Source organism: Achroia grisella, unplaced genomic scaffold (genome assembly GCF_030625045.1).
Source record: "Achroia grisella isolate CSIRO2021 unplaced genomic scaffold, CSIRO_AGI_Agris_v1 utg308, whole genome shotgun sequence".
NCBI classification, from domain to species: Eukaryota; Metazoa; Arthropoda; class Insecta; order Lepidoptera; family Pyralidae; genus Achroia; species Achroia grisella.
The window spans coordinates 1,731,414-1,754,549 of NW_026712791.1; the positions used below are offsets into that span (position 1 = coordinate 1,731,414).

Genomic DNA, 23,136 nt, shown 5'->3' on the forward strand with positions numbered 1-23,136 from the left:
TGTGTCAATTAGTATTATATTTTGTACACTTATTGTACAAACTCTTCCTATTTCATTTCTAGGAGACTTGACATGCAAGCTTCTCGCTTATATTGAGTAAGGCATTATGGTTAATAAAGCCTTATCAGCAAAGTCATAACACACCATTTGGATGAACCTACCTACATAAGTGTCCGACCATAGTTAGATTACGGAAACTTACTCTACATTTACTTAGTCGTCTGTCAGAATGTAAAGTACTGTAAGAAAGGCCTTAACCTAATCACTCTATTTACAGTTAATTTAACGAACAACGTCAAGTTCGATACGCAAATTATATTTGTCATAACCGTTGCGTATCATACCAAACACAACTTGACCTTGCTTATCAGGCATAAATTTGCAGCAATATTTGCCGTTATTGCATTAATGTTTGGCAAAACATCTGCTTTATTATTACTAAACTTAACTACTTCTTAAAGAATTTTTTTATTGGCAAATTACTTAGAGAAAATTTGAAGATGATATATGATTTCTGCCTTCATTTTATATTCGTTGTAACGATGAAAAAAGTTGACATAAGCAACTCTGGAAGATTCTTCTGGGGACGTAAATTTTCAGGTTGTTACATCTTACATGTTTGTTCTACTTACGAGCATCTTAATTTCAGTCGAAAACCAAAAGAGTTCTCTACCTTTTTATAGATAATCAGATGCATGAGTTATAATATCTCAACGTGAGAGTATATCTTTTTATAAGGTATGTTATAAGGAAATTGTCGAATCGGCAAATTTATGGGCCAGTACCAAATGTTAATAAGAATTTTAAGCACATAATGTAAGTTTATAAAATTATATATTTTACTATTTAGACATTAACCGCAGTGATTCAAGAATTTCTCATCATACCTATGTAAATAATTCTATATCATTATAGTTTAGGCGTGGTAGAGCATAGGAAAATTTATCGTTCAAAAACTACAGACGGCCGGCTACTGAGATCCAGAAACTCTTGAGCTACTTACTTAGTACTTACTTCTTACTGGAAAATGTAGGTAAATAATACTACTTTAATGTTTCTAGCAAGCATACTGGTATAAAGTTTCAGGATAGCGATGGGTACAAGTATGGAAAATTGTGCTTACATTGCATTTTATATAAGTTTAAGAATATTAATAGTTTAATACTTTATTTCATATATTTCACTTTTTAACGCTTAACACAACGGGTTCAAAGGGTTAAATATTTCCATAAACTACTACCTACATACTTAGCGTTTTAGTACTGAGTAACAAAAGAGTATTCTGTTAAAAACGCAGTTTTTAGAAAAAGTGGACGATTAAACGTTTTTAATTTTAACAGTTTTTTCCGTCAGGCTTCAGCTAAGTTTGAGTATTATTGTTACATATATATTAGATGTCAGAAAGTCTTTTTCTATAGTATATTAAGCAATAACTAACATTTCTTGTGCCTGACGTGTGTTCGAACCGACGATGATCATCATCAATACGAAATTATTTATGTGATTTAATAAACACATTAATAATTTTGTAACTATTTATCATTATTTATATTTACACATAATAGAACAATTTATAAAACTGCATTGCTTTTATTGCTTCATAAATTTGAAAATTGCAATGACATTTAATTAAAACTAATGGAATATGTCATTGCTAAAATTTATGTAAATTATCCCGATATTAATTTACATTCGATTGACCAATTATACAGACTTTCATTTCGGAGTGTTTGTACATCTAAAACGTATTATATATGGTCACTAATAAGTCTTTAAATTTATCCTAAATAATAATTTATCTGAACTAAGACAGCAAAATTTAGTTCCATATCAAATAGTACAACATAAACTGACTATAGAAATTATTACCTTTTTCTGTAAATATACGAGTATGTATGTACTCTCAAAACACTCATTTTAAATTGTACCTCCTATATTAAATGCTTGTATTTTCCACCGCCAAGTTATTTAAATGAGACTAAATAATTCTATAAAGAATAGAAGAAAAGGCCCATAAATGTAAATGAGAAAACATAAAAACTAAACAATTTTTTTATAAAATATTCTTGCATACTAAAGCTGTTTCATTACTGTAAGTAATCCAGTCCATCTATTTATAAATATTCATTGAAATTATTTCGGTGGTTTATAAGTAAATTAGTTACTCATCTTGAGCCAGTAGATCCTGTGTAACTTTTTTCTACCTCTATTTCTATGTTGGATAGCCATTAAGTAGGGCGAAATAGGTCACCCTAACATACGAGTATGGGCCTGCTTTAGTTTTTTTTCTTATTTATATAATATGAATTTCTTAAATGATTCGTATTTTAAGACATTAAGTTTTAAATGTATATTTGTTAGCCAAAGAACTGTTTATAGACAATTTAAGCTGTGACTTATAGAAGTGATTCATCATTAAGTTGAAACAAAGTATTTACAATTGAAACAATAATGATTGATTATAATTATGCACATTAGTACAAATATTAGGTATAGTAATTATAAAATATATATTATTGAAGTAAATATAAATTATAGAAGTTTTGTTAAATGATTTATACAGTAATAAACATTGTCGTTATTACATGGGAGGAAAAATAATAGATTCGCAATTCAATTTGTGTTTTTATGTTACACGATTTTCGGCTACCATGAATTATTAAAGCTATATTTTTCCTGACATATTTCAGAATTCAAGCTGTTATACATATATATACAGTTTACAAAACAAGCTTGGTGGCAGAAATAGGTGAGATAGAGGGTATCTACACGTACCATTTTGCACAAAATATCCTTATCATTTACCCGCATTTCACTAAATGTAAACTCCCATAACAGTCCAGTCGTTTTATGTTATAGGCCCTCAGAAAATAGAGAGAAACAGATGAAATAAAAAAAATGTTTTAGCATCTGTATTGCGCAATAACAATGTTCAGTAATGTATTTTTTAGAAATCAATTCAATGTACGTGCCTATGCCTACCTTTCTATCGACCTTCCTATTGTTATTGGGAGTACTAATTTACAAAACATTAATTAATATATATATAAAGTACTCTGCGAGGATCTTTAGGCTTTAGTGGATCTATTTATGGAAAATCTATGCTCGCAGTTTTATTATGTGGTCGAAACCAAAACAATGTTTGCAGAACTAGAGTGAGTGATATAGTGCGAAGGATCATGTCGGTCACATAGATCAAGTAATCCATAACCATCGGGAAGTATTGGAAATGATTAATAAAAAAAATGTAGTTACCAGTCGAGTCTCTGGCTATTTTTTCTCAACAGAAGTAACTAGCCAACCTGAACGATGGAGATAATGAAAATTGGGTACGTTCTTATGTTCAGACGATGTCCTAAATGAATATATTATTTTGACTTTGACTTTACACAAAAAGTTCTTGAGTAGCGACCCCGTATAAGCTATTGCGTAAAATTTAATAGTAGTTACGCTCATTCCTTACGACGTAAATTGACGATATTAGATATAGGGTTATACTTCGTGTCATAATGTGAATTTTGTGTTTATTAAAAATTAAACATAAAACATACCCTCACGACTATTATTTTAGATGGCGTGGTCAGAAGCATTGTCTATTATAAACGTCATAGTGAACCGACTCCGTAACTTTATTAATAAGTAGTGTTGGTGCCTTGTTTGCACTTCTTCTTTGCCTATCTAACTATATACTACAAGATAGACATATAAAGAAAGTAGTATATCGACCTGAGACCTGGAATCCAAGCACTTCATGGAAGCACTTTTCTTGCAAATAATATAAAACTCGCTACTTACATGATGGAGTGGTACAGTCTAGTCTACAACTCATTTCACATTTTCTCTTTAACTAATCAGGAGTTAAAAGTCGAGACAAAAACTTTGAAGCCTTCTAAAATTCCGCAAGAAACTTTGATATTAGTAGACCCTTTATTGGATGGAAAGAAATAATTAATGTTGTTTTACAAAATTGCTCTTGTCTAAAATAGTGTTTTTTTTTTATTAAATAGAAGAAGATACTTTTATTCTACAAAAAAATATAGTTACATGTTCTTATGAAGCAGTAAATCATAGGAGAGATTAGTACTAATATTATAGTATATTTAATTAAGTGTAGTGAATTAATTATGTCTGCCCATGCCCAATGTGAGAATCGTGTTATGTACATATATATCGTATATGTTTGATATCTGTCATAATTTGATAATGAATGCTACGAGTTTTAAACTGTAAACTTAAACTATTTTTATATCATTCACGAGTATGATTGCTTGTATGGGTCTTGGTGTTTTCTATGTACGAGTATATTACTTATGTATTTACAAATAAAAATTTACTTATATCAATTGTCTAGTACCCATAACACAAGCTCTGATTAACTTGTGAGCTGTGTGATTTGTCCTGAGATATTATTATTACAATTATTTATGCTACTTATATATTTATATAATATATTATGCCATTATGTACATTTCAACCTATAGAAGCCACAGCACATATACCTACATAATAACACTTAAGTGTTCTGCACATATCTGTACAAAGTTGGATATAATCTTACATAGAAACTTGCCGCCAAGTCCGGATCGAAAGCGTGGTTTTATAGTTCTTACTTGTGCACTTGACTTTTACTAGGATTTAGATAGAGTTTCAAGTCTAACAATGTGCTAGCAAGTACGACTACAAGATTATTTTGTATTAACAAGTAGGGCACGACATACGTAATTGCGTAAGTGCGTAGTAGTATCTACTGTGAACTAATTTATATGTAGTTCTGTGTTATCTGTGTCGGTGCCGAACATGAATTTTAATTATTATAAATATTTATAATAACACTCTTAGTTTTACACAAGCGTAACCCCTAATAATAACCCCTAATGCTTACAAAATTACTCATCATAACCTATTCAAAATGCGACAAAATCGCGTCATATACCTGCACATACAAAAACAGTTAAAACTGCTACCGCCTTTTTTGTCATTTGAAAATAGAATGATGATTCCATAATAATTAACGGAAACTAAAGAGGGATGATCTATTTTCATTTCCCTTTAAACATTAGATATTTAACTAAAAATCTGAAAGTAACAAAACAGTAGAAGAGTAAGTGATTAATTAAAATAAAACTAAATAGCATTTTAAATTGACAAAAAACCGGAAATACAAGTTATAAACCTTTTTTATTAAAGAATTTAATTGGCCAACATTAGACAGAACTAATACAATATACAATTACGAAATAAAATTTTGGGGCTTATTTATCAATATTTACTTATATTGAAAATAGCCACCAAAATCCTATTCAGTTTAGAAAATCGCCCAGAGCCTGAAGAATTATAGGGTGTAGCCTGATTGCGATAGAAGACGGTTGTTCGTGGAAAATGATTACAGGATAAACTGTGTTTATAAATAGACGCTATCGACTGAATAACAGGGCTCTTTCACGATTATTACTTGTAAAGTGTTGATAAAGATACATATAAAACAATTCTTTTATGAAACTTTAAATAATGTTATTTTACTAGTTTCTAAGTATGTAGTTATTACAAACTAGTTACATGCCCCGGCTTCGCTCGGGTATTACAATTAATTTATTCAAAACCTCAACGAATACACCTATCTAAACTTTCCTAAAATATAACTCTGTTGTATGAAATGTATGTTTGTAATGTATGGTTGTAATAATAATCGCATGAATCCGTTCTGTAGTTTTAGAAATTGTCGCTAGTATCAATATATGTCGTCTGCAGGCAGGGAGCGACTTACAATATATATGTAAGTTATAGAATAGATATAGACGTTGATATTGACTCGATACATTTTAATAATTTACGGGTATGGATATTGTAGTGAACACAATATGCGTCATGCACGTATTAGACCAAGTGAATAGGTTTGCATTAGAGGACAATCTCACATCTCTATTAGCAATTCTGACGATTGAAATATCACGAGTTATGCATTTGACACATGAATGACAAACTATCAAAGCAAATTTCATCCATAAATTTAGGAGTATTCTATTAAACATAATTTCATCGGGAAAGGGCTAATTTAGTTCTTAATTAGGTTCATTGATGGTTTATGGCATTTACTTTCATCGTAGATAAGGTAAATTGTCACTGAAAGTTATTACATCCAACTGAATTTTTTAATCGATATAGATGTTTCCTATATTTCATAAAATATATTTCACAGTATTCAGGAATAAGTTTAACAAATAATTAGTGCTAGAGTCTAAAATTTTTAATATGTGCAGTATACAACAAAGATTCTTTTATAAATTCTACAACAATGTATTAAGTCATAAAAGCAATCTGCAAATAATTTCTTTTATTTAATTTTTTATTTTGCTATAAAAAATGATAATATTCGATATATTATTGCAACTTCTAAAAAACACAACTGTACTTTCAGAATAGGTAAATCGTATACCTATTTTGAATTCATTATACTCTTATTTATCGTGTTATTTTTTTTTCATATCATTATAACTGCGCACTTTTTTTTAATTCTACTGTTACTTGAGCGATATCCGAAAAAGCTTGCACTTCTAAGGCGACCGCAAAACTCACATATCACTTATAGTAATCACAACAAACCTTTGTCACTAAAATGAATTCGAAAAACAGTAGCAGCGTAAGTAAATAAAAGGCAGACGCGTAAATAAATCGGTTATGGATAAAATCGCGAGCGGGAAGGCGCGCGGTCGAGCGCGCCAAGCGACAGCACCCGAATGCGGGGGCTAACCCACCATCAGCTTCCAGCTTTTCCCTCCCCCTCCACCCCTATTCTCCGCGTCTGATAACCTGCTACTTCGGAAGTCACTAAACTCCGCCATGAATGTTACCCAGGCACCAACCCGTCTTGTGAAAGAAAATGTGATTTTTATTGAAAAGGGGTCGCTATTACGCGACTAAACTCTCTTTGTGTGAAAATCGATGCATTATCGTCTAATAGGTGTTACGAAATAAACCCATGTCTTGGTCGTGTTGCCGTCTCTTAGAACTAAAAGCCACAAACCCTAATTAATGCAAAATAAACATATCCACATATCTCTACGGTAATACAGATACGAAAATAGTTGATTGGATTTTGAAATCTGAGCAAATTGCGGAAGTGTAATAACCTAAAGCGTAGGTTTGGACAATGCGTGGGTATTAAATATAAAAATTAAAATATAGAAAATGACGGATATTATGGCCTAGCTGCATAATCTTCGTTGACGTAGGTACTCAGGCAGTAAAAGAGAGGATTAAGCGTTCTTATGCACTGGAATCCTGACTTTTGCCCATTTGTCTGAATATATAAGCCTTCTGTAATAAAAGTGACGACTATGTGATCTTAAGTACTGAAATCCTAAGTTTTGTCTGTCTGACTGAACATAACGGCTTCCAGTAATAATAGTGACAAATACGCGATCTTAAATACTGCAATCCTCAAGCTTTAGCTTTTATACTGTTTAATTCATAATTCTTTTTTAAAAATGTATGTAGTTTAAACGTACAATTATTCACAAACTATACAAATATTTGCCGTAATCTAGTGACCTTCTACTCTGATCCCTAAAGAATGTCGATGGCCGACCCACATTAATTTTAATTTACAGTACCTATAATGAATTAAAATTGTCGACTTTCCTATATCAATAAATGTCTATTCGATTGGAGACATAGAAAACAGTCCTGCATTAGATTCCATAATACGCCGCGAAATTAAGACAAGTTGCATGTAATTCCCATTATGACTTTAATAATCAATAAAATACTTTTTGTTATACTCTATGTATCTATCACAATCGTAGGTATTTTTAAGTAAAGATTCGTTTTTACAAGCTATTATACAACTGGTTTCATACACGACCGTCTTTAATTTAATCCATATATGTGCATATTTAATTCATATGACATTATATAAAGAATTATAACAATGAGTTGTTAATGTAGTCTACTATGCTAATAATATAATTTTTTTACAAACATCCTATGTGCAAATCACTTTGTTAATCAAACATTACATCAATGTAGCTTAACAAAACTTTTTTCCAAAAATATTGTTAATGTGTTTATTTTTCTTAGTGTTGATGCCTACTCTAAAAATTTGTAAAGGAACAACTCAAATCGAATCCTGACTTACCACTTTTTGCTCATTTCACTCCGCGTGTGATGGAGACGAAATGATTGGTTGCATCAGAAACTTGCACAAGCTTTATAACTACCAACTATATCCTCGATACTTGATCTCGAAGTAGCTCCATAATTATATTTTACTTAACTGGTTGCAGACTGTTGAAGAAATGTTAAAAGTGACTAGTGATATAATTAATAACTAAACTGAGCTTTTATATATCTTTATAGACTCTAATCGCAATCTATATCGATACATATAGATCGATCTATATAATACATATGGAATAATGCGTACTTTTGTTATGTCCTTAAAAACACCAATTAAATAATTCACATAATATTCAGTTTTGATTCCACAGATTAGATTTTCAAGGCCAAGTAAACCAAGTGCTAAATGATTCTGTCCTGAGAAACACTAGTTGAATCAGTCACGTAAACTTCTACGGGAATGATTCAACTGGTATTTCTAAATCTAAATCTAAGTTTCAGAGTGTATTAATTAAGCACACTAGATTTTTTAAACACCTATCATTATAGCAACTAGTTTAATTATTGTTATGATCTAAAATATAAATAATATATACCTGATAGATATTTGCAAGTGTAGATTTATGAATAATTTTTTCTCAGTGAATTATTTTAATATTATATATTATATTGTTAAGTTATTATTGATTCCTTGTATATATCTACTTCGAATGACCCATTTCCTGTAGTACCTATGAGTACTTTGTAGCTAAATAGTAATAATTTGTATTACAAATATGTAATTTTGATTGTGTTTGCGAAGCATCAATATCTGAAAACAAATGCTATTTCTACTGATTAAATTACACTGTTTAAATAATACATTGTTGCAGGTATAATATTCCGACCGTACAGTTCATAAACGAAATTGTATTGTTATGAACTATTCATTTTCCGCAATGTAGATATTTACACGTTTAAGGAAGTTTGGTAATATTCAAGCGGTATTTATTATTTGTTTCTACAGTGGCTATCTGGCCCCTAAAATTAAATTCTCTCCTTTCAGAAAATAGACTAAACTCTATATAAAAAAGCATATGCCCAAATGATTCGTATCCTTTTTTAATACAACTTACGTTTTCTACATTTAAGTACTTATATATTCTAATGAAATTAGGTTATAAGTAAAATGGTTGACGTATCAAAATTAAACTCAAATGTTTTTAGTAAAGTTGTAAATAGAGCCAAGAATTAAGCTTCCTTTCCCAGACTCGCAAACCTGTTTCTTATCGAAGTGGCAGTAAGATTGCATCAGGATAATTTGCCTTCGCCGCGACAGGAGTAAATACAGTCATTAGAACCAGTTGATTGAACCAAATATCTCCAAGCTTGATTGTAGAATAAATATTTACGACCTACCTATACTATAGAACATTATAGACTCCTATAATATAGGTACATACATGTACTTTCCAAGATTATAAATTATATTTAATATTTACCGATGTCATGTTATTTTAAGTTGTCAGAATCAAGGAAATAAATTAAGATATATTTTTAATATATATGTTACTAGTTTTACCCTCGGTTTCACCCGCATGAAAATAGCTTATGTGTTATTCTGATGTATAGGCTATATAATTGTAAAATTTCATTATAACCCAGAGGAGTTTTTGCTTGAGAGAGTACATAACAAACATTTATCCATCCATCCACACTCACAACTTTCGCGTTAACAATATTAGTAAGATATCTTTCATAAAAGAAACAAACATAGAATTAATAAAGGTTATCGAATTTCGAATTTAAGTTCATGCGTGACTAAATAACAAATATTGGAATATAAAATTGTAGAGACAATAAAATAGATTAAATTAGGTTTGGCATTTTAAGTTTGATTTAATTTAGAAGACAGTAAAACAGTTTTATCTTTTTGTTTACCTATTAAATAATACCTACAAATAAAATAATACCCTCTGCCATAATACGCCAGTCGCTTGCCATCGATCAAACAGTTGATTGCACTTCTCTTGACAGACTATTCCAATCCAATTATGTGACCGTATTCGAATTATAAATGTCGGCTAGATGTCCAGATTTATTGCAATTTTATTGCATTTCTATAGTACCAATAATTTTGACTGTTAATTAGTTGCAAAATAAATTTCTCATGAATAACAAATAACAGGATCACAATATTAAGAACGTCACAATATCTTTGTATCAAAAGCAAGTGTAGGTGTCGTGTCAACCACACACACGTGTAATGTCACTCCGAAGCAATGAGCCCAGAGTCTGGAGGCAGTGACACTTGACTGACTTGCTCGTTAATTTGTAACAGAAATCCTATATTCTCCGCGGCAAATCCGACTAAACTACTATCTAAGAGCGCAAAGATACGATGTTTCAAATTTCTCAATACTTACTATGTAGGTATGTTTCAAAGTGTACATTTCAGATAAAAATGTCTAGCGCTCGTTACATCGATTTGTCAAGTCTAGACGAGACGAGCATCAGTAGGTGCATCAGTATGTGAAAAATAAAAAAATACTATTTATACGTAAATCAAATATAGTAATTAAAATTAAATATATTATATATTACATTATTATTGTCCCTTTGTGTCTTAAAATTGTGTTATTCCACTTTTGCTTATAAACTAAATAATGAAGGTTTTTTATATTTCAACAATACAATGTAATCAAATAGCTGATAAAAATTAGTTCCTAGAATAAGTAAAAATGAAAGTACATATATAGGATTAATTAAAATATGTTGTATTCTAATTACTCGTACGAACTTTTGAGTACGTAAATTGTCATAAAATACTAGTGATTTTTAATTAAAGAATTAATATTAATGCGTGTGTCGCAGTTTTCATCAAAGATGAGCCCTGATGTTTTAAATCATTATTAATATAAATTTTCATATAACAGTATTGGGAGAATCGTAACAATACCAGTATTGTAACTCTTATAAGCATTAAGTAAACAACGCGGTTACTACACTTGAACGTGAGTGTTAAAGACTATGCAAATACCGGGAAAAGCTACAGCGGTTATATCTCAACTAACTTGACATATATGAATAAAATATTATGTATGAACTTATAATTTTATTCCTGCCAGTAAGTGTCTATCTAAGCTGTGAACCCGCTTTCAATAAGTACTGCTTGATGATGATGATGAAATTGTATTTACATTTATTTTTTATTACATCTAGTCAAATGTTATCCATAAATGTATTCTTTGTATGGTAGGCACTAATACCTATGAGAGCCGTAACTGTTTTTTATATTATATACCTATAGCATTAAATACCTAATACAATTGATACCTTAAAATTACAAAAGCAAATAGGCATTTATAATACCAAAATTAATAGAGCCGCCATCAAACACCGATGGTATCATTAATAAATAAGCTCAATAGATAATGAAAACTGTCTCTTCCAGCAACATAATAATATTTCAGGAGGCAAGAACGACCCGTTCCCCAATGATTTGCCCGCTGCTCGAGAAGATTGAGAACTATTAACGCCAAATCCCCACGCCACCCCCGTAGATTAGCGTCAACTTTTGTTTTCTACAAAAATGTTTCTCTTCATAATAAAGTTCAAAGTTTGCCCTACAAGAATGACAGCCTGTATAAAATGTGATTGAAAGGCGATTTTTATGTGTTAACTTCAAGATGACGTGTGTCTATGAACTTCTTTGCTTAGAGCAAGATTACATATTAAACAACTAATTTCATGAATTATTTACATACTGTGTATAGTTTTAAATAATTCATAGGTAGCTACACATTTTTATGCTGATGTTATTATTCTTCTTTGATTGTAACATTGATTGAATATATTTCTGCTTACTTGGTGGCAAAACGTACCCACTCTTAGGTTGAATTTCAATAGGTACCCTATTGGGCAATACTCCAACATGTTTTTTCATTGTTTTCATAGGTGCAGTCGTCTGCAATAAAGTATTGTAAATAAAGATACTTTAGATATTACTGAATATTATTAAGCATCACTCAAGTAGTAAGTACGTATTACTTGAGTGATGCTTAATAATATGTCGGTACGTGTCACTTGTTTAAATATATTGCATATTTGATTAAGTCATGTTTTATTATACAACAATTCTTTTGCGTGCTCGACATAATGAACATAACGAAGTAAACTAACACACTTACCGGTAGTCATCCAATGATTAAGGATTCATAGAGCAAAGCTGACACTGATAAATAATGCAATCAATTTATGATGTCACTTTATAATTATTTCACAGAGATACACTTTGTATCAAGTCCTCTCAGCGAGTATACCTCTACCTCGGTCTCACCAATTTCACAGCGGCTCACTGCGGCTCACTGCCGCGAAGCAGTTAGTTTTCTAAATGATTAACTTATGATAGACAAAAATACAGTATCTTAATAATACTGTTATCTTACTTTATGTAAATTCTAATGACACAAATATTGTTTCACAATTTGTTAAAATATATCTCAAATAACACAAAAGCATTATATGAGTAAAATAACAATCCTGTTATATACACTCGTATATCTTTATGAAATCTCTTCTACAGATAATATAATTTAACAAAACGATTTTGGAACAACTTACAGAACAGACGTCTACAGAGGTCATATAGTATCTAGGTCTATCAATACTGAACCTAATATTGTATAAAGAATAATAATGTTTATTAATAAACAGAAGTACACAGTAACGTAGTTTCTGCGCTAGGCAGTCTGTGATTCCTACGGTTCTATATTACCCGTGCAATCATTCCATTAAAGTAGCTGCAATCTATTTAGTACCTATATTACGAAATTGGTTTAATAAACCAAAATGATTGAAAATATAAAGCCTGTCATTTCATAAACGGTGTATTTTTTAACAAAAAATATCTTTAAATTAAAGTTCCAATTAGGCATTTTGCTACTCTTATTCCTATTAAAATGTAGTGTATGTAATCATACAATAGCTCTGGAATGCAACAATAGAAATAATTTGATGCACTAATTGTGACTATATTATCTGCTGATACGAACTCTCCGGATACGCATGACCCACATTGATAAGTACAAATAGGTATATACCAAGCACTAGTCAATACGCATACTACAAGACTGGAGTGGATAGCTGGCCGACTAATTAAGTAATACTTAGACCTCCATTCACTTAGCTATCAAGTTCTGTATCCACATATATTAGTGTTTATGAGAGATTATTATATTTCCCGTACGGAATAATCATTTGCGTTAGTTTAAGATATTTATATTACTGGAATACAAAATAAGCTGACGATCCACCTAATGGAAATTGCTATCCATCGCCTTTGAAATAAACATGAACACGCCTACGGAGACAAAATATAAATAGTCTTCGAATATAGACGGTCTACGTGGAGAACGAGTAAATTACCTACCAAATCTCACCTTATACTGGAATATTGTTCATAAAACATGCAAATTAGCGGGAGAAATAGGTGAGGCAGGGGTTACCCTATCGTGAAGGAATGAACGAAATCTCTTTCTTAAGTTAGAGAATGCGGAAGTCTTTTGATATTTATTTATCAATTATTCAATTTTTGATAACGAATTCAACAAAAGACTATCCCTTAGTATTTTAGAGTCCTCAAGGTATATATCGTAGTAATCTGTAATTCTCCTAATATGTTTAAATATATAAATTGACAACACCTTAGTCCTAATATCATAAATGATTAGCGAACATAGTTCTAGGTAAGTTTAGAAATAGAACGCTGTAGTTATCCATTTATAGTAACACAACTATAGGCTGCGGTACTTAATGAAAAGCAATGCATCACTAACGAAGATAGAGTACTAACTCATTTTACCATTTCAACAAAAAGGATTAACTCAGAGCGCATTCTGGTTATGTTCAAGAGTAGCTAATAAATTGTTCGCGACACTTCGATGGAAATGAGTTCGAAAAACTTATGTTAGCGAGGAAAATATTGTTTGTTTATTGACGTGATACGAGCCCGTGGAAGTTGACAAATGTGATGAAAAATATATTGGAAAAGTTTTTTACCTCAACTTTAGTTAAAATAAAGATATGCATCGAGATTTTGGATAACAAGAGCATATCTAAAACCATTCGAATAATCTTTACAATGCATAGGTAGATGCTGTATAGATAGACAAAACTTTTATTTACTTTAAAGAACAAAGCAAAAGATGCAAAATGAATATACACAACTACATTGGTCAGTTATGTTTGCACCGCTCGTACTCAAAAGGGCAGCGCTTCAGTGTTTGCTAAAGCAGCAAACCACTGATTTTCTGACATACATATGTAATATACATATATTATACTATTGGTTATTTGGCTCGCTTATTACACAGTTAAGTTTTCCTGTTACTGCTCTGTAAATAACCAATACTATCTCTTTAACTATTCATATTTATTAATCTATCACAACTAACTAACACATTCAAGCACATGATTTTTAAAATTCTCAGTTACAACAAAACGTATATAAATTATAATAATTTATAGACAAATATCATTTATGATCACAGATACACAAGTAAATGACACCATTATACATAAAAAAGATGTGTTTAAAAATATGCACATAATATTATCTACAGACCACACTGCAATATTCTAAGTTACTTTGAACTATCTACATTTGATTACATTTCCTTATCAAAAATGGCAATAAATGTTTTAAAGATATATATCTCTCATTGCAAAAATGAGGAACTGCCACTTGGAAAAACTGGCGAGCGCAACTAATGTAAATGTAAAGCATTACTTTTTAAGTATTGTACCATTTGTAAAGTGGGTCTGTCAGCAAGATTTTAAATACTTCCCAACAAGCTTGTCAGGTCATTGCGGACACAAAGAGGGCTCACTTAATAGGTACCTCGTAATGGTGCTCATGGACGGCCACTGAAAGAAAATTAATTTATACGTTGGCCCGGTTGGTAGAAAAATTACAAAAGGTAATTAAACAAGACGTCCTTCTTTATTAGCCAGGCTTGAACGCCCTTTGTTGTGTCTAATGAATTTATATTTGTTCCATCTTTTACCAAGTTACATTATACTTTTTTAAAATTCATATTTTAATGCTGATGTAATGTGCATATAATTGAAACAGATATGATTTTTAAAAATTTACACTTCATTGTATTGTAAAAATAAAATTCTACATTATTTTTTCGGACTACTCTAATGCTGTTGGCCGCAGCATTAGAGTATGATGGGGGGCGAGTACAGATGGCGCTCAAAACCCGCAGATGAACTTAAAGCCAACTCTCGCCTAACAAATACGACTTTAGTCTAAGGGTACCGCTCTGAGGTTCGACCCTCGGCTCAGACCGTCGTAATTTCGATCCCCGTTTGAATTGGATGAGGGACTAAAATTCTAAATGAAGGCTCTGAATTAACGTTACTTTTAAATAAATTTATAACAAAAATTGTAGAGTGCCTATCTAAATATTAACAAATAGTAGTCGGAAATGAAGTCTGAATATCTTAAATTTAATATGCGCAAGTACCCAGTATGTATGTAGAATGTACTAGTTATTCTAAATAAAAAAACTATTTTTGAAATCTTCATAATATATTTACCTACATATAAATCTATAAGGTTTTTATTCATTACTAGCTACTCGCCCCGGCTTTGCACGGGTGTACATGTATTATATATATAAACCTTCCTCTTGAATCTCTCTATCTATTAAAAAAAAACGGCATCAAAATCCGTTGCGTAGTTTTAAAGATTTAATTTTATATAACGACAACGACTTTGTTTTATACTATGTAATGATTATTTACTAATTTTCCCACTGGAAGACTATTGAAGTTTACAAAGTTTGTTAGTTCTAAGGTCAATTTTACGTATTCTTTTATAAATTATCATCAGAGAAATATCAAACAAAATTATCAGCTTGCAAAACAGTTTATTTTATTAATAACGTGTATTATTTCCATAATGTAGTACATCATAAAATATATTGCAACCAACGGCAACATATTTTATCGGAAAGCTAGTGTAATAACAATATTATAATTTATTTTGTCTCGCGTAAATAAACATTGATTTATAGCGCCCATTATTTTTTAATTACAATCATCACATTCATTATAGTTTACATTTATATTGAAAGAAATCATTATCGCGTAGGTATTTCTGATTTAACATTTCATTCTACGGTTAAAAACACCAATTAATATTAGTATAAAAGACAAGAACTATGATAACAAAAACAATGAATGATTGATAGGTTCATAGGCATTCATCTGAGTTTAAAAGCATTTTATCAAGGTATCTATGCAGTTTATTGTATTGACACTTATATTCAAGCAAAAATCTATATCACTGACTGGTTGAATGTAATCGTTCATGATATGTGTTTGCGATCGCAAATAGCCAAATAATGCATTTATTTTTAAATAAAATTTAAATATAGAACGTCACGCATGGAACATTGATATTGTTTTGTTTTTCTTTTATACATTGTTTACTTCTAGCACATTCCGTGGCGTCACTATTAAATTCAGTGCACAATAAATTCAAAATTTTTTTTACTTCAAACCGTAAACTTGCATAAACCTAAATATGAGTTCATAATGTGACCCTAGATCTCGTATGGCAGTGTATACGTGGTACGCCCATACATACAACATGTATACGGATGTGCGTATTTTATGTCACCTGTGGTCTCTATAAAAGCTATTTAAAATCCTATGTGGTAGTGGTTAATACGTCAGTAACTTATTATACTATAAAAGAACGCAAGGGCGAACAATTTTTCAATAAAAAATTTTAGGTTTTAGTCTTTTTTATATTATAAAACGTTGTTTACTACATTGTTCACTCACGTTTCACATTTATAGATGTTGCGGTGCTGTCAAATGCAACGGCACCAAGCTCGACGCTAAACTTAAAATAGTTCGTAGTGCCCGACCGTGCTACGAGGAAATACATTATTTTTCTTTTTTTAAACTTATCTTTGAAAGTGATATTATGTGTTCATTGAAAATATTACGTACATAATGTTTTCAAACATACAAACAGTGTCATGATCAAACAACAGATGTTTATTTTCATTTATGTAACGGTTTCGATTAATGATATATGTAGTTTTATTTTTTCTCTCGTATTACCTTTATAAAAAAGTCAATGTAGCTTTCTTGTGGATTATAATATAAAACTTACTTCGCACACAGCTTGATTAAATGAAATGTAAGAAAAACGAATACTAAAGTACCCATGTACTTCGAGCCTGTATGTAGGTGTATACCTAACATTGTAAAGTACCTTTCGACCCTAAAATCATTGATGCTATCTTGAGAGTAAGCCGGAGAATACCCAAAGCCCTTAGGGACTATCCGATTATTATGGTATGTTGAGACCTTGGATGAGTAACCTTTCTTCGACCGCCCATGATTTATGATTTTCTGAACACTTAATTTGATAACTCACTTTGCCTGCCTGTTTTTGGTTGTTTCGTTTATGAAAGAAAAGTCCCGGATTTACAATATTTAATTAAACAATATATTATATAATTAACACTCGTGGGTTACACGACATACATATAGTCGTATTATAGTTTCAATCCAAAAGGATACTCTGTGTTTGTTTATATAAATTACGATATGGTCTCATGTCTCTCATTAGCAAGTTTTCACACATATTCACAACATCTATCATATTTCCGCAACATCTAATCTAGAGTTTAATCTATTTTTTTATTACCATAGACAACAAAAACAACAGTGCCCGAAGACCCTAATACATAATTCATACACAACATAATAAGCATCGCAAAAGTTTTCCCGAGCTTTATGTTGAACGATACTTTGATGTTTACTTTGAGCTCTGACTTTATTCGGCACAATGTTAATATCCCATATTCTTATACAGGTTTCAAACAAGTACACGTTTCTAATAAGGTCATCGTTTAAAGATCAGTTTCTTTTTACAAAATACTAAATATCGTGACGGAGTATTATGGCTAAATTCTCTATGGAATATCGACTTAAAAGCTCGCAAAATGGAAGAGATTACCGATCAGGTAAATTCGAGTAGATACATAATATATGGCTTCTCCATCATTCCAACACCAAATATGTTTGACAGTGATGGAACGGTATCCACTTTCAGTGGTAAAATAACTTGAAACATTATGGTACAGGTGAGATAATATTACATACGTCATCTTAAATCTCATATTACAAAGCATAAAAAATAATGTAAAAATTTATGAAGATTTTTAGATATTTGTTACTTACTGATAACAAACAAATATAAAATGCTTTAAAATAATCTATTTGTTTATGTTGGATTAAAATATGCGAATATTTATATAGCGCGATATCTGAAGTCCAATTCACGGTCTAAAGCTATGATGCTGCCGTTATATAATATAATAGTATAAATAATATAATCTTATTGAAATTATAGTCGGTCGGAATAATCTCCATGAACAGATGGTTATATTAGTATTGTCTGTATATTAATTTTTAAGACCTTAATGGATTTTATGATTTGATTACAGAGGTTGATTACAGCAGATAAAAAATATCTTCTGAAGTAAATTAATAAACACTAAAAGTATAATGCTATATAATTATTATATACATAAAAGCACTCCAATATTTTCTAAACCTTAACAGGTAATTTATTCCCTAAAAAAATATTCCTATGGGAAATGCTCGTGTATTCATTTTTGTCCAAACATTAAATTCAAGTAATAATAACATTACTACAACAACCTACTTTTGGTAATTTTTAACGCTTTAACAATTAACGCTAAACGCCTTTATATTTTTATATATTACAGAGTAAAATATACGAGAATGAACTCGGATGTTTATGAATCGGTTTCAATAATTTGTTTATACTATATGTAGATTATTATAACCACAACAACATTGTACCCTACAAGGTTTTGTTGGACCAAATTTCCCAATTTCTTTGGCCCTTGAACCTTAAAGCGACGTAATGAAAATCTTCAATGATAAGTAGTATTTTATTACACTGTAGTACTGTCACTGTCACTGTAAAACTTTAGCAACTCCACTATACGTACCGTTAGAGTAACAATCGAAATCTTATTATTCAATTTAGGTAGTCGCTTATGAGACCCAAACTAACGAAGTTTCAGACACTCTCTAATTGACTTTAAACATCGATAAATTTCCGTTGGTACGTGCATTTAAACACATTTCAAGTAAAGTTTTCAATGCTATACCAACTCCACAGCAAAATACGAGTAGATTTCATTTATCGAGATGTCATGACCCAATAGCAACAACATGACTTTCGCATTAAACTTCGTTCAATGAAAAGAGCATAAATAATTACAGCGAAACTCATTTCAGACATAACGAGTATTAATATGTAAAGCTTAGATATCACTCTCTGTGAACTTTATCTTCTGGGGTTAGACTGATTCTAACCCCAAAAGATAAAGTTTACGTAAGAAAATTTATTTCAATTTCCATTAATTATCCAGGGACTCTAAATACCGTTAACAACCTAAGTACTTCTGTCTTCACCATGTTTTCAAGAAATGCTATCAATAACATCAATAGATCTGTTTGTATGAAGAATCTCTCATGATTTACGAGTCTCTGAAGTACAAATATTGTATATAATACCAACGTTATTTGTATAAGTATAATTATATATAATACGTACAGAAACAGGAAACAAAGGGAGAAGTTTCATTAAGTCTTGGGACAGTAGGGATAAAATATGAAATAAACACTCATAGGGTGGAGATTAAAGGGCGGGTGGCATCGAATGATTACACACACACACATGCAATAAATGTAACTATATATAGATATATACCTATTATAAGAAAATCGAAATTGATTTGATAGTTTTTTGTTTAATTATGTTAATTTGAATAGCTATGGAAATGTATTTGATATCCTTACAGTATTGTATATACGGTCTATAATTCGTTAGTCCAAATTCTCTTAAGTATTTTTTACTACAAGAGCAAACTTTGGTGCTAATTAAAAGTATGCAGACTGGGAATATTTTTTCCATTTTCTTTCCCCTAAATTCCGAGTTATAAAGTTGATTTTGTCGTTTTGTGGTGACTTATGAATGGTTTTAGTATCGACGGATATTACTATTAAATTGTGTGCCTCCTTTCGAATTGATCATGTATCAGTATATACATGTACTAACATGTTTATGATATAGTAAATATCCTCTACAAAAATAAAAATATATACCAAGCCGACTGGCCATTTTGGTAAGTATATTCGATATCTTTATTATGAGAGACACATGTCCTGCAGTAGCATTGCTGCAATGAAATATTAATGAGTTGTTATGGATATACAATATTCTATTCAAAGTCAAGCAAATACTCGTAACACAACAAGAAAAAATAATTGAATAAATTAAATGATTATTAAGTATATCAATTATATTTCCTGGCAGCTGCTATAGCTTATATTTGCAGCTAATACTAGGTGCCAATGAGTAGCGCTTTATAAGGACTATAAATAAGAAAAGGTAAATTGTAATTATTTCAGTACTTTGTTCTTGAATAGAAAAACATAAATATACAATTATAATCTATATTTATCTGGTCAAATAAATTAATGTAATCTAGTGACGATGGAAAATTTAATATTACGGTAAGACATTATTAAGTCCCGTTTGCTCGTGTCTAACCGATACACATATTAGTACGTACATTTATATATCATAAAACTTAATTACGATAATTCTATATTATTATCTATAGAAATAAAAATCAATTGCCAAATGTATGCCCACAAGTAATGTGTATTACTTTATTACACTTCAACTATTTAGGTGATTCTTTCTGTAATTTTCAGAACAATGTTTTGAAATGAAAATAATATTTGAAAAAAACCCATATTTTCATATTCTAAGCAGTATACAATGTAAAGTGCTTATAGTCTATAGACTAATAAAAATTATAAACAAACGAAAGTTATAAAAATACTTATTACAAAAAAATATAAGTATTACAAAAAAATATTAATCAAATCCCAGTATTCGCCTAGAGGGATCTCAGAAAATTAAATGAAAAGAAAAGTAAACATACTATACAAAATCTAGCAAGGGACAGTGACATTAAAATAAGTTTATCTATTTCATTCATTTTTGTTATACCTACTTTACAAATAAAAATGCACTCAGCCCGCATAGTTAAGAAATGCGGGTGCTAGTTTCGTGGTATCCAGCTCTGGGAATATTAAATATTTCATCAAAATGATTTGGACAAAACATTTGCCAGTGGGCATAAATTTAAGATTTATTAAGAAAATATTTTTAAGAATTACCTGTTGTTTAATACTTTGTCAGTATTAAATGTCGATGGCGATACTGTTTAATTTGAATGAAATATGTGTACGTACGTGTATTATGGCAGAATGTTATTTTAATAACAACTTCAGTAGTTGTTTTCCTTCACTAATTCAAGGGTAGTGGAAACATAAAGAACTCTAACACAATCAACATATGTAAAGTAGAGATAGTAACACTATTTAATATTCAAAATCACAAATGGTTTATAGATGATATATAATTACAAGTCTATTAAAGAACAGATATTCCAGTATCTGAGATAAAGCAACCATGTTGTAGTTATATCCATATACAGTGTACTAGTTCCAAACAATTTAGGAAACAGAATTTCTCTTTGATGTTACAGTATAATAGGTATAATGGCAGATGTGGTAATAATAGCGTGGTATATTCAAGAAACAGGAAATCTACACGATTCAAATGCTGCATGTGTTTATATAATTTATGAAACTCCGTATCCATTTACCTACTACGTCATTGATCTATTATTGAACTACGAAAAGGAGTTATTACGTAATGTACCTTTATTGTATATGTATTATAATATACATACATATCTCTAAGTCAAACACAATATTCATAAGCATTAAGATCTGTAAATATGTAAAAGAATAGATGATTGTTAATTGAAAAAAATATATAACATGGATTTTAATTTATTTGGAAAGATAAAGTTTTACTAACAATATCAATATTATAGACATGCCTATATGATTTCTAGCTAATTCTCTGATGAAAAACTCTAGTAAATACCTAAGCATCCGAAACGATGGACTTAAAGGATTAGTGACATTCAATTATTCTACTCAGTGCTATGGTTGGCCATTGTATGGATACGCTTCAGCATTCGGTAGCTTTCATACTACATTCGAAAAACTTAATTCCTTACTATAACTAAGTTACTATACTAATTATATTATTGTTACTTAAACATTTAGAATATTATGGACAAAAAACCTCACAACCAAGTGGGGGTATGATCTAATTGTCAGAGATGGGTCCGCCTACTTGGGCAATTTAATTCCAATACGTCTACTCAGCGAAACGTGAGCATACCTTTATTTTAACACAAGGTCAGGTAGCTCCCATATAGCTATAAAGGGAGATGCTTGTGCATACAATTGTTTAAATTTGCCGTCGATCAAGTTCGACCCTGATCATCAAATTTAAGAGGAGAGAATTTTATTCAAGCGGGCGTAAATTATACAAAATTTCACCGCATGACGTTTGACAGTGCAAAACCTGTGATAAAATTGTCTGCAGCATCTTTTATTCGTTATCTTAAAATATTTTAATATAAAAAGTGTAGGAAACCTGCAGACGTGCCAGGTAAAAGAGAATTTCCCCCAAATGAGTCCAATTTGAGACGAGGACGTTAATCTCGCTGAAGCAGCTCTACTTTCATTAGCATTTGTGTAATTTCATCAGTAGATGCTCGGTGCGCAGCATCCGCTTTAGCCATTCGCGCTTCATTTCACTCGATCATGTTTATCTAAAGCAATTATAGCTTTTGTCTTAAATAAATTTAGACTAATTACTGTGTATATTACACATATATTTCATAAGACAGATTTTACAGTAATTATTATTTAAATATGTTATGAATTTTGATCAAAGTCTGTCTGTCATTTTTATTTTATAATTATTGATGTTTATGTCAAGTGTATTAGTCAAGACTTGTATAGAAAAAATAT

The 23,136-nt window shown here is 30.5% G+C and overlaps 1 protein-coding gene across 11 annotated transcripts in view; it reads right to left on the bottom strand.

Moving 5' to 3' along the window:
* The window catches only part of LOC131843472 (very low-density lipoprotein receptor), a 188,509-nt gene that overhangs the window by 43,703 nt on the left and 121,670 nt on the right, over window positions 1-23,136 (bottom strand). For 3 of the 11 annotated variants that reach the window (XM_059192134.1, XM_059192135.1, XM_059192131.1), the window contains exon 1: window positions 6,601-6,720. The exons of 6 other annotated variants lie outside the window; for them this stretch is intronic. The gene's annotated coding sequence lies outside the window, so the exon portion shown is untranslated. Of the gene's footprint in view, window positions 1-6,433; window positions 6,450-6,500; window positions 6,560-6,600; window positions 6,721-23,136 lie in introns of those variants that run through there. 2 more of the 11 variants (XM_059192132.1, XM_059192133.1) reach the window with 2 other exon arrangements.